This window comes from Peromyscus leucopus, unplaced genomic scaffold (assembly GCF_004664715.2).
Source record: "Peromyscus leucopus breed LL Stock unplaced genomic scaffold, UCI_PerLeu_2.1 scaffold_1806, whole genome shotgun sequence".
Taxonomy (NCBI): Eukaryota; Metazoa; Chordata; class Mammalia; order Rodentia; family Cricetidae; genus Peromyscus; species Peromyscus leucopus.
Window position 1 is genome coordinate 1 of NW_023505003.1, and position 10171 is coordinate 10171.

Sequence of the window (10171 nt, forward strand, 5' to 3'; positions counted from 1 at the left end):
GGTTTCAGCATTTCTTCCTGCCTTTGCATGGATGAGGATGTGAATTTTCAGGGTATTTGACTGAACAAATCTCTTCTGGCACTGGTCAAAGGGGCACACAAAGCACTTCTCACCAGTGTGGATGCGGATATGGGTGTGCAAGTTGAAGTCCAGCGAGAAGCACTTGGAATGTACACTGAAACCGGTTCTCTCCAGTATGAACCAGAAAATGTGACTTTAGTTTCCAGCGCTGTGGCAAAGGTTTCCCACACTCTGCACACACATGCTGTCTGGGACCGTGAATCAGCATGTGCTTCTTCGGGGCTGTTTTATTCCTCAGCTTCTTCTTGCAACCAGTCTGAGGGCACTCCAGCATCTATAAAGGACCACAGTATTCACCACCCTTTGGCTCCTCTCCAGTAAATCCCGCAAGCTGCTTATGATCTGATAAATCAGCTTCCGATATTTTTCCAACCGGAAGCTTCTGGTAAGTCATGTACTTGGAACATCCAAGTACTGTGTTCCCTCCAACACTCTGTTGAGGCTGCTCTTGCTCGTCCTCTTTTTCCTCTTGTTTTTTTTTTTGTTGTTTGTTGTTTTTTTTTCTCTTTAGTCACGTATTCCAAAGAACTATCAAGAAGGGAACTCGCTTCAAGGAAATGGCGAGAAAGGTCTTGTTCAGCTTCCTCTAGGTTTTCAAAGGCTTTAAAAAGTAAATCCCCTTGCAAAATAGATCCAGAAAAGTCACCTCTAATAATGCACTCTATGTAAAGATCCCGAAGTCAACTTCCTCAGTCTGGGCTTGTCTCGCTGTACATGTCTTCTTCGTGGATGATGTATGTTCCTGGAGAGGTTTCCCTCTGGCTTCTGACTTGCCACGCCTCCTTTTGTTTTGGTTCCCTATACTGATGGCTCTTCTGCCCAGGCCTCTCTGGCCTCTGGTCTCTGCCATTTCCTTCATTTGCTCATTCATGTTGTTTTGACTGCTTCCTTCTTGAATGATGAATGTAATCACCCACCCCACCCCACCCCAGCAAACACCTGCTATTTGGTGAGTTGCAGTTGATGACAAAACTTGGAGGCAACAGAGTGTGACAGTCCTGCTTTCTTTCATATGTACGAGCTACTGGCTAGACTGGACATACACACGATCGAGAGCGAAAGCCCATCATCTTTGTCACGCGTCTGATCTTAATCCTTCTCTCTAGCACCCCTGCAATGTGCTCTGATATTTCCTACTCTGGCTCCTTTCTGAAATCCCAAGAAGAAATTGTCACTCACACACAGATCAGCAATGGAAATCTCTGCGGACACCAGATGTTGTAATTGTTAAAACATGATTTATTTATTTTTATTTCATGTGCATTGGTATTGCTGTTTGTATGCATGTCTGTGTGAGGGTGTCGGATCCTCGGAACTAAAGTTACAGATAGCTGTGAGTGGTCATGTGAGTACCGAGAATTGAACCAAGGTCCTCTGGGAAGAGCACCCAGTGCTCTGAACCACTGAGTCATCTCTCCAGCCCGAGATGCTATCATCTTCGTGTCTTTTATTAATTTTATGTGTGGTTGACTTATTTGCATATAGATGGGATGGGGGCCGTATTTTGGTTCATTAGCTAATGATACATAAGATTCATTGGGTTTGGGAACACAAAAGCATAAACACAATTTAAGAAAAGCAGGGAGATCCGGTAGTGAAGAGAATTGAACACTGGGAATGGAAACTAAGGTCTTCTACATGGAAACCCACAACTCTGCCCTAAGCTAATTTCCCAGGGGGGCAAAAGACCACAACCCAGGTTGAAGCATGCTAGTGAAGTTAGCTTCTCATAATGTAGCTAACCCATTCCTACAAACCCATTCCTACAAACCTAAGACTCAGAAGACTGTACTTCTAGTAAAGGAGAATCGGGTACAAATAGTAAACATAGAACTGTTTACTATTTATCTGAAAATAGAAGAAAGAGCCTTAATACGTGTGTGTGTGTGTGTGTGTGTGTGTGTGTGTGTGTGTGTGTGTATCCAGTCCATCATCCTTCCTCACTTCATGCCTCAACTTCACAGTTTCTAGGTCTCCATTCTGAATTCCCTCTCATTCATTGGATATTCATGGCCTCTCCAAAACACTGGTTAAGTTTTTTTTTAATCAATCAGTATCATAGAGCTATAGTAAATCCCGCAAGCTGCTTATGATCTGATAAATCAGCTTCCGATATTTTTCCAACCGGAAGCTTCTGGTAAGTCATGTACTTGGAACATCCAAGTACTGTGTTCCCTCCAACACTCTGTTGAGGCTGCTCTTGCTCGTCCTCTTTTTCCTCTTGTTTTTTTTTTTTTTGTTTGTTTTTTTTTTTTCTCTTTAGTCACGTATTCCAAAGAACTATCAAGAAGGGAACTCGCTTCAAGGAAATGGCGAGAAAGGTCTTGTTCAGCTTCCTCTAGGTTTTCAAAGGCTTTAAAAAGTAAATCCCCTTGCAAAATAGATCCAGAAAAGTCACCTCTAATAATGCACTCTATGTAAAGATCCCGAAGTCAACTTCCTCAGTCTCAGGGCTTGTCTCGCTGTACATGTCTTCTTCGTGGATGATGTATGTTCCGTGGAGAGGTTTCCCTCTGGTCTTCTGACTTGCCACGCCTCCTTTTGTTTTGGGTTCCCTATACTGATGGCTCTTCTGCCCAGGCCTCTCTGGCCTCTGGTCTCTGCCATTTCCTTCATTTGCTCATTCATGTTGTTTTGACTGCTTCCTTCTTGAATGATGAATGTAATCACCCCACCCCACCCCACCCCCAGCAAACACCTGCTATTTGGTGAGTTGCAGTTGATGACAAAACTTGGAGGCAACAGAGTGTGACAGTCCTGCTTTCTTTCATATGTACGAGCTACTGGCTAGACTGGACATACACACGATCGAGAGCGAAAGCCCATCATCTTTGTCACGCGTCTGATCTTAATCCTTCTCTCTAGCACCCCTGCAATGTGCTCTGATATTTCCTACTCTGGCTCCTTTCTGAAATCCCAAGAAGAAATTGTCACTCACACACAGATCAGCAATGGAAATCTCTGCGGACACCAGATGTTGTAATTGTTAAAACATGATTTATTTATTTTTATTTCATGTGCATTGGTATTGCTGTTTGTATGCATGTCTGTGTGAGGGTGTCGGATCCTCGGAACTAAAGTTACAGATAGCTGTGAGTGGTCATGTGAGTACCGAGAATTGAACCAAGGTCCTCTGGGAAGAGCACCCAGTGCTCTGAACCACTGAGTCATCTCTCCAGCCCGAGATGCTATCATCTTCGTGTCTTTTATTAATTTTATGTGTGGTTGACTTATTTGCATATAGATGGGATGGGGGCCGTATTTTGGTTCATTAGCTAATGATACATAAGATTCATTGGGTTTGGGAACACAAAAGCATAAACACAATTTAAGAAAAGCAGGGAGATCCGGTAGTGAAGAGAATTGAACACTGGGAATGGAAACTAAGGTCTTCTACATGGAAACCCACAACTCTGCCCTAAGCTAATTTCCCAGGGGGGCATTGCAGGCTCTCAAAGGGCATAAAAAAAGACCACAACCCAGGTTGAAGCATGCTAGTGAAGTTAGCTACTCATAATGTAGCTAACCCATTCCTACAAACCCATTCCTACAAACCTAAGACTCAGAAGACTGTACTTCTAAGTAAAGGAGAATCGGGTACAAATAGTTAACATAGAACTGTTTACTGTTTATCTGAAAATAGAAGAAAGAGCCTTAATACGTGTGTGTGTGTGTGTGTGTGTGTGTGTGTGTGTGTGTGTGTGTGTATCCAGTCCATCATCCTTCCTCACTTCATGCCTCAACTTCACAGTTTCTAGGTCTCCATTCTGACTTCCCTCTCATTCATTGGATATTCATGGCCTCTCCAAACCACTAGTTAAGTTTTTTTTTTTAATCAATCTTACCTGGAGCTCTCAATTTCTCCATTTATATAACTTGTTTTTAAAGCGTCAGTATCATAGAGCTATAGTAATAAAAACAGCTTGGTACTGGTATAAAAACCGACATTCGGACCAATGGAATCGAATTGAAGACCCTGACATTAATCCATGCACATATGAACACCTGGTTTTTGACAAAGGAGCCAAAACTATCCAATGGAAAGAAGAAAGTTATCTTCAACAAATGGTGCTGGCATAACTGGATCTCAACATGTAAAAGATTACAAATAGATCCATATCTGTCACCATGCACAAAACTCAAGTCCAAGTGGATCAAAGACCTGAACATAAATCCAGTTACACTAAACTTAATAGAAAAGTAAGTAGGAAGCACTCTTGGATGCATTGGCAGCAGAGACCATTTCCTAAATAAAACGCACAACAATTAATAAATGGGACCTCTCGAAATTGAGAAGCTTTTGCAGGGCAAAAGACACAGTCAATAAGACAAAAAGACAGCCAACAGAATGGGAAAAGATCTTCACCAACCCCACATCTGACAGAGGATTGATCTCCACAGTATATAAAGCACTCAAGAAACTAGACATCAAAATACTGAGCAGTCCAATTAAAAAATGGGCTAAAGAGCTAGACAGAGAATTCATGAACAAGAATCACAAATGGCTGAAAGACATTTAAAGAAATGATCAGCTTCCTTAATCATCAGAGAAATGCAGATCAAAACGACTCTGAGATACCACCTTACACCTGTCAGAATGGCTACGATCAAAAACACCAATGACAGTCAATGTTGGAGAGGATGTGGAGCAGAGGGAACACTCCTCCACTGTTGGTGGGAATGCAAACTTGTACAACCACTGTGGAAATCAGTATGGCGGTTTCTCAGAAAATTAGGAATGGAACTACCTCAAGACCCAGCCATACCACTCTTGGGCATATACCCAAGGAGTGCCGATTCATACCATAAAGATACATGCTCAGCTATGTTCATAGCAGCACTATTTGTAATAGCCAGAACCTGGAAACAACCTAGATGCCCGTCAACAGAAAAATGGATGAAAGAAAATGTGGTACATATACACAAAGGAGTACTACTCAGCAGAGAAAAACAATGAAAGCATGAAATTTGCAGGCAAATGGATGGAACTAGAAAAAATCATCCTGAGTGAGGTAACCCAAACCCAGAAAGACAGTGATGGTATGTACTCACTCATAAGTGGATTCTAGATATAAAATAAAGAACAATCAGACCACAACCCATAGAACCATGGAGGCTAGATATATAGCATGGAGGCCCCTAGGACGACTGTGGCTTATAATAAATTTCGGGTTTACTCAGTTATTGAAAGAATAATTGCCAAGCGAATGGAAACACATGAACTATGAACCAAAGGATGAGGGGCTCCCAACTGGATCAGGCCCTCTGAATAGGTGAGACAGTTGATTGGCTTGATCAGTTTGGGAGGCAACTAGGCAGTGCGACCCAGTCCCGTGCTCATTGCATTTGTTGGCTGTTTGAAACCTGGGCCTTATGCAGGGACGCTTGGCTCAGTCTGGGAGGAGGGGACAGCACCTGCCTGGACTGAGTCTACCAGGTTGATTGCAGTCCTCGGGGGAGGCTTTGCCCTGGAGGAGGTGGGAATGGAGGGGTGGGCTGGGGGTAAGAGTAGGGGTTGGGATAGGGGAGAACAGGGGAACCCGTGGCTGATATGTAGATACTGAACGGTATTGTAAAATAAAATAAAAGGGAAAAAAGTGTCAGTATCGTGCGGGGGCAGTTGTGGGGTTCGACACTAATCTGAGCACTCGGGAGGCAAATGAGGCAGGGGGTTGTCTATGAGTTTGAGACCAGCATGATCTACAAAGCCGAGTTCCAGGCCAGCCAAGACTACACAGAGAAAACCTGTCTTGGAAAAAACAAACAAAAAACAAAAAAACAAAAAACAAAACAAACAAACAAACAAACAAAAAAACCAAACCACCAAACCAAAACAGGAAAATGGTGACATGAGCTAAATCTTGTGGGTGTCTGAAATTATGGGTTTTTGTCCTCTGTTTCCTCCCATCCCTCTCCCATGGCTCAGAGAGCCAAATAGAGGAGGCCAGAGGAGTGAAATGTATGAGGAAAGGCAAAGATGAGGAGAGAGTGGGCTCCTGAAAAAGGGAAAGGGGAAGCGGGCATCGAACTAAAAGCCTCAGGTGTTGGAGTCTAGAGCTCTGACTTACTGCCACACCTGGAACTTTGCCAGAGGTCATCTAAACAGACTTAAGAGACTACTGAGACGTATGTTAAACACTCTAGTAGTCCTGACTTAGAATGTAGATAGATCCACTTCCAAGGACCCGCGACTCTCAGACCCGGTTTAAACTGCCCTCCTTGTATGAACCTCCAGTACTCAAAACCCCAGTAAACTGCCATTTAAAGGACCCGACACTTTGAGACCTCCCCTAAAAAAATCCTCCTTGTGAACCAACTGACCATTGGTTGGGTTGATCACGTGACGAATGTGGATCCTCTCTGCAAAGCCAGGTAATGCTTTGGTCCAGTAACTGACACATACCACCCCCTCAGTAAATGGCGGTGTTCTGTAGATGTTCTGTGCAAGGTCTTATTCCGGAGATAGGTGAGAAGACTGAAGAAATCACCCGGTCCTTCACTACCGGGTATTTGGGTAATTGTAGCCATAGGAATAATAGCTGCTCCAACATTTTAAAAATGATTTATTTATTTCCAGTTCATGTGCATTGGTATTTTTGCCTGCATGCATGTCCGTGTGAGGGCGTCAGATCCTCTGCAACTGGAGTTACAGACAGTTTTGATTCTCTTGTGGGCAATGAGAATTGAACCTGGCTCCTCTGGGAAGAGCAGCCTGTGCTCTTAAACACTGAGTCATGTCTCCAGCTCTAGCTGCTCCTTCAGACTGAGATTTTATAACGCACAGGGCCTGCAGGGGTCTGTATCAGGTACTTCTGGTTATATGTTGTGAGTGTTAGCTTGGAATTTTGCAAGTGTTTGTGGGAATGCTACCTGTGATAGCAGGTTCATCTTTGACTCATTCACCTGCTCTTAGGGCTTTTCTCATCCTGTTGAGTTGCTTCATCCAGACTGAGTGTGAGGGCTTTTGTCCTGTTTTATTTTATTTGTTTTGTGGTCTTTGTTTGTTATCTCTAGGAGGCTTGTTCTTTTCTGAATACAGACAGAGGAGAAATGTTGAATGGTGTAGATGGTGGGGTACGTGGGAAGAGTGCAGGGTGGCAAAACTGTGATGAGGTAAAAAAAAAATCTATTTTCAAAACAAAAAACAGTAATAAAAAACTTCTGATAAAAAACAAAAAACAAAAAACAACAACAACAAAAATTCCCGTGGCCCAGTGGATTCATTGTAGCACCCTACCATACTTTCAAAGAAAAGTCACAACCAAAACATACTAAATTATTAAAATTAATAGAAAGGAAAAAGATCAATAGCAAGCTCTTTCTGTAAAGCCTAATGCCAAAACCATCCAGCAACACAGGAAAAAATTACACTACAGGACTATATCTGTGATGAATACAGGTGATAATATTCTCAGTAAAGCAGCACAAAACCAATAAAGTTATATATGAAAGATAGCACACACAATTAGCAAGTTGGCTTTTTCTTGGTTTCTAAGTCATCTGCTATTTATTCTTTTAGTTGTCTTTCACTGAAGACTATCTGAACCGGTTTAAACCTGCCTCCCTGCCTGAACCTTCAGTTCTCAAAACCATAGTAAACTGTCTTTAACAGACTCAACACTGAGAAATCTGCTAAAAAATTCCTCCATGTGACTGACTCAAATAATCTTTGGTTGTGTTAATCATGTGAGTAAAGTCAATCATCTCTACAAATCCATGCAACCTTTAGGCACAGTACCTGACACATATCACCTCCTCAATAAATGTCGGTATTCTGTAGATGTTCTGTGTAAGGCCCTATGTGATAGGTAGGTAAGAAGATGGAAGAAATTACTGGGTCATCACTACTGAATATTTGGGAGTTTGTAGCCATCGGAAAAACAGGTGTTGTAATTTTTAAAACATGATTTATTAATTTTTATTTCATGTGCATTGGTATTTTGGTCTGTATGCATGTCTCCACAATCTCTCCATCTATGAGACTTGTTTTAAAAGTGTCAGTATTGTGCAGGGGCAGTGGTGGGTTCGACACTAATCTGAGTTCTCGGGAAGCAATGAGCAGGAGACTCCTGAATTGAGACCAGCGTGATCTACAAAGCGAGTTCCAGGCAGCGAGACTACACAGAAAACCCTGTCTGAAAAACAAAAAAACAAAACAAAACAGGAAAATGGTGACATGAATAAAATTGTGAGGTCTGAATATGTTTTTGTCCTGTTTCCCATCCTCTCCATGGCTCAGAGAGCAAATAGAGGAGCCAGAGGAGTGAAATGTATGAGGAAAAGAAAAGATAGGAGAGAGTGGCTCAGAAAGGGAAGGGAAGTGGTTCGAACTAAAAGCACAGGTGTGGTAGCTAGCTCTGACTGAACACACCCGAACTTGCCCGGCATCTAAAGACTTAGAGACTGGTGTGACTCATGTTAAACACCGAAGTGGACTTGATGTAGTAGTCCACTTCCAGACCCAGACTCTCAGACCCGGTTTAACTGCCCTCTTGTATGAACCTCCAGTTCTCAAACCAGTAAACTGCATTTAACGGACTGACACTTAGACCTCCCTAAAAATCCTCCTTGTGACCAACTGACATTGTGGTTGATCACGTGAGAATCAGTCATTTCTGCAAGCATGTATCATGTAATGTTTGTCCAGTACCTGACACATATCACCTCCTCAATAAATGTCGGTATTCTGTAGATGTTCTGTGTAAGGTCCTATGTGGTAGGTAGGTAAGAAGATGGAAGAAACCACTGGGTCAATCACTACTGGTTATTTGGGAATTTGTAGCCTTCGGAAAACAGGTGTTGTAATTTTTAAAACATGATTTACTAATTTTTATTTTATGGCATTGGTATTTTTGTCTGTATGCTTGTCTCCACAATCTCTCCATCTATGAGACTTGTTTTAAAAGTGTCAGTATTGTGCAGGGGCAGTGGTGGGGTTCGACACTAATCTGAGTTCTCGGGAAGCCAATGAGGCGGGAAGACTCCCTGAATTTGAGACCAGCGTGATCTACAAAGCCGAGTTCCAGGGGAGCCGAGACTACACAGAGAAACCCTGTCTGAAAAACCAAAAAAAAAAAAAAAAAAAAAAAAAAAAAAAAAAAAAAAAAACGACCAATACAAAACAGGAAAATGGTGACATGATATAAGAATTGTGAGGTCTGAAGTTATGTTTTTTTGTCCTCTGTTTCTTCCCATCTCTCTCCCATGGCTCAGAGAGCCAAATAGAGGAGGCCAGAGGAGTGAAATGTATGAGGAAAAGAAAAGATAAGGAGAGAGTGGGCTCACGAAACGGGGAGAGGGGAAGTGGGTATCGAACTAAAAGCTTCAGGTGTGGTAGCCTGGTGCTCTGACTGAGAGCTACACCCTGAACGTTGCCGCGGGCCATCTAAACGGACTTAGGAGACTGGTGTGACGCATGTTAAACACTCCTGAAGTCGGGACTTAGAATGTAGCTAGATCCACTTCCAAGGACCCGAGACTCTCAGACCCGGTTTAGACTGCCCTCCTTGTGTGAACCTCCAGGTCTCAAAACCCCAGTAAATTGCCATTTAGAGGACCCGACACTTTGAGACCTCCCCTTAAAAATCCTCCTTGTGAACCAACTGACCATTGGTTGGGTCGATCACGTGAGGAACCTCAGTCCTTTCTGCAAAGCCATGTGATCATGTAATGTTTCGGCCCAGTACCTGACACATATCACATCCTCAATAAATGTCGGTTTTCTGTACATGTTCTGTGTAAGGTCCTGTGTGGAGATAGGTGAGGAGATTGAAGAAATCATTGGGTCAATCACTACTGGATATTTGGGTATTTGTAGCCACAGGAAGCAGAGCTGTTGTAATTTTTTTTTTTTTAGGGTTCTATGTCCTTTTATTTTGGAACATCTAAAATTTTCTGATGGATCAACTTTATTGTATCACCACTCACATTTAATATCATTAATCGTTTGATACAATGATGAAAGTGAAAATAAAAAAATATTTAATTTAAAAACATGTAAGTATTCATTCATTTGTTCAGGAGTGGCTGTTTTCTATTCGTTGGGATTATCACATACATCATTAAGTAGATTTTTATAGATAAAGGCTAG

General features: G+C 42.3%; 1 pseudogene; it reads right to left on the minus strand.

Annotated features, from left to right (window-relative positions):
• Positions 1-21: 21 nt before the first annotated feature.
• On the minus strand, positions 22-761 carry LOC114689442 (annotated as a pseudogene).
• Between the last annotated feature and the right edge of the window lie 9410 nt (positions 762-10171).